The sequence below is a fragment of the Haliotis rubra genome, unplaced genomic scaffold (genome assembly GCF_003918875.1).
Source record: "Haliotis rubra isolate DU_JTF1 unplaced genomic scaffold, ASM391887v1 Scf653, whole genome shotgun sequence".
NCBI lineage: Eukaryota > Metazoa > Mollusca > Gastropoda > Lepetellida > Haliotidae > Haliotis > Haliotis rubra.
In genome coordinates, this window is record NW_025767361.1 from 618,468 (window position 1) to 621,724 (window position 3,257).

A 3,257-nucleotide genomic window follows, 5' to 3' on the forward strand; every position below is an offset into this window, starting at 1 on the left:
GCAAGCCAACCAATCACATTCTCTACCTCGACGCCAACAACCTGTACGGCTGGGCTATGAGCCAGTATCTACCCACAGGGGGATTCGAATGGGCGTCACATGAGGTCGATGTTATGAGCATCGCGTCAGATTCGAACAAAGGTTATATCCTCGAGGTTGACTTGGAGTACCCCAAGGCATTACACACATCACACAACAGCTACCCCCTGGCCCCCGAACGTATGAGGGTTAACCCAGACTGGATGTCTGAGTACCAACATAACTTATTAGGTGGGCGGGTGGCAGACGTTGAAAAACTCGTGCCCAACTTAATGAATAAGACCAAGTACATCGTTCACTATCGCAACCTACAGCTGTACCTGTCGTTGGGTATGAGGCTGACCAAAATACACAGGGTGCTCATGTTCGACCAGAGCCCATGGATGGAACCCTACATCAGAATGAACACAGACCTCCGAAAGCTTGCCACCAGTGACTTTGAGAAAAACCTCTACAAGCTCATGAACAACTCGGTGTTCGGTAAGACTATGGAGAACCTGAGGAAACGCGTGACCGTGAAGCTGGTTCGGTCGAATGAGGAAGACAAGCTCAGGAGACTGATAGCCAGTCCGGCATTCAACCGTAGCAAGATATTCACCGATGACCTAGTTGCCCTACACATGAAGAAAAGCCACATAAAATTCAACCGGCCTGTTTACGTGTGGGGATGAGCATCCTCGATTTATCCAAACACCTGATGTACGACTTTTACTACAACGAGCTTAAGAAACAGTACGATGACAGGTGTGAAGTGCTGTACACTGACACGGATTCCCTGCTGATGGAGATTCGAACCGAGGACGTGTACGAGGACATGAAAAAACACCTCGATTTGTATGACACCAGCGACTACCCCAAGGACCATGCCATACACAGCACGGTAAATAAAAAGGTCCTAGGTAAGATGAAGGACGAGTGTGCCGGCACGCCCATAGCCGAGTACATAGGGTTGAGACCTAAGATGTACTCCATCCTGAAGGCCGACAATAGTGAGATCCGGAAGGCTAAGGGTGTTAAGAAGTACGTGGTGAAACAACACATCAAACACGCCAGATTCAAGGAAGCCCTGTTCAAGACCCGTACCTTTAGACATAAAATGAACACACTTAGAAGTGATGGTCATAAGATATACGGACTGACAATAAACAAGGCGTCCCTGTCGCCTATGGACACTAAACGTTGGATAGCTATTGATGGGATAAACACGTACGCGTACGGGCATGAGAAAATTGAACCAAGAACATAGATATAAATAAATACCCTGTCGGGACGACATGTCACGGAACCAGAGAAAGTTTGAGGCTATTTACTATAGCCCGCGTGGGTACTGGAAAGGAGCTAGCGCTGTAGATAAGCTGGCTAAAATGGCGCGAGTACCCCCGGGAGGAAGCCAAAGCGTGGCTTGAAAAACAAGCCCTGTGGCAGATCTATTTGCCGCCACCACGCTACGTGCCTAGAAGGAAGTTTGGAATTAACATACCTAATAACGTTCACCAGGCAGACCTACTGTTCCTACCCCACGATAAGAGGTACAAGTATGCCTTAACCGTAGTGGACGTAGCCAGTCGCTACAAGGAAGCCGAGCCCTTGACCACGAAAGATTCTGCCCAGGTAGCCAGAGGATTCGAACGCATATACAAAACGCAGTCCGCTGACGTGGCCAACAGAGCTGCAAGTTGACCCAGGGCGGAGTTCATGGGTGCCGTGTCACAACTGCTAGCCAAACACGATACAAAGGTCAGGCGTGGCACGGCTGGAGCCCATCGCAGCCGCCATAGTTGAGAGATTCAATAGGACTTTGGCTGAGCGCTTATTCGACATCAGTATGCGAGGGAGATGGCCACCCCGGAAAACGATCGACTGAATGGGTATCACGGCTCCCTAAGGTGGTGTCGGCAATCAACCATGAAGTCACCCCGCTCACTGATAAGAAACCGGCAGACGCTATCAAACTAAAATCAATAGTTGCAGAGTCGGCTGCTCCATTGCGTGGGAAAGAGAAACAGATACCAGATAGGGTCCTAGTTAGGTATCTATACCAGCCGGGGAACACGAGGGTGATAGCCGTAGTTTGAGCCACTGACCCAATATGGTCAGTCAAAACTTACAACATAGATAAAGTGGACATCAAAGCAGACGAGCCGAACTTGTACTACTTGAGGGATGGGCCAGGCAGAGGGTTTGTAAGAGCGGAATTATTGATCGTACCAGTGTACGACACAATGTTACCTCCTGTCAACATGGCATAGATGATCGGTATCATCGGTACGGGTACTGCTTTAGACGTGCAGAAACAGTTCATTTCAACGTCGAGGATGCCATAACATCCCTGGTCGATCTACCAGGTGCCATCCGACGATACCAAGCCGTGTTGGAATATGCCCGTGTCGACGTGGACTCTACATGGCTCCTGAGCGACATGCGACTGAGAATCAACAAAGTGGTGGACTACAACAACAAAATCATCGTAGCCACGGCAGGCCAAAAGTTGGGGGTCAACCTCGATGTCAACACCCCCACGTGCCACCCCCAACGACTGGTGAGACGGGTATAGTCGTACCACCTCTGGAGCACACGGTTCACCCCACACCCCACACCCCCACAGCCCCAGTCCCCACACACGCGCAGGCGTCCAATCAGCAGCACATCTATCGTAAAACAGCGCTGGTGGTTGGTGGGATCGCGGTCAGTCTCATTTGGTTAAAATTCCTTAGCCGCTATGTACACCAGACCCGCCACGGCGACGACGGCTGCCCACAGGTTTTGACCGAGCCACGTGACAGTTTTAGCCAGCGTGCTGAGCAGCCACGAGATGATGCTACCCAGGATGCCGGGCAGGGCTTCGGCGGCCTTACCAGCGAGTTTAGCCAGGGCCTCCCCGAGGGATTTCAGATGTTTTTTTATCCAGTCTCTAACATCACCGCCACTTGGTGGTGTGGGTGTTGGGGGCCACCAATTCCCACTCAGCGACATGACCAGGGTTGATATGATGAAGCTCAATGCAGTCAGAATGCTGGTGATAGTAATCCTTTGCTCTCGGAAGAGGATTCAGAACCTGTTGGCCGACGTGGTGTCTTCATTTAGGACTCGATCGATGGTTTCCTGCACATGGCTGATCTGGGATCTAAGCTGTTCCCGGTTCCAGGAAGCGGATTCCAACCGAGTTCGTCTCTCATCTTGCAAGTTGCGCAATCGTTTTCGATGATTGTTTTCAGAGA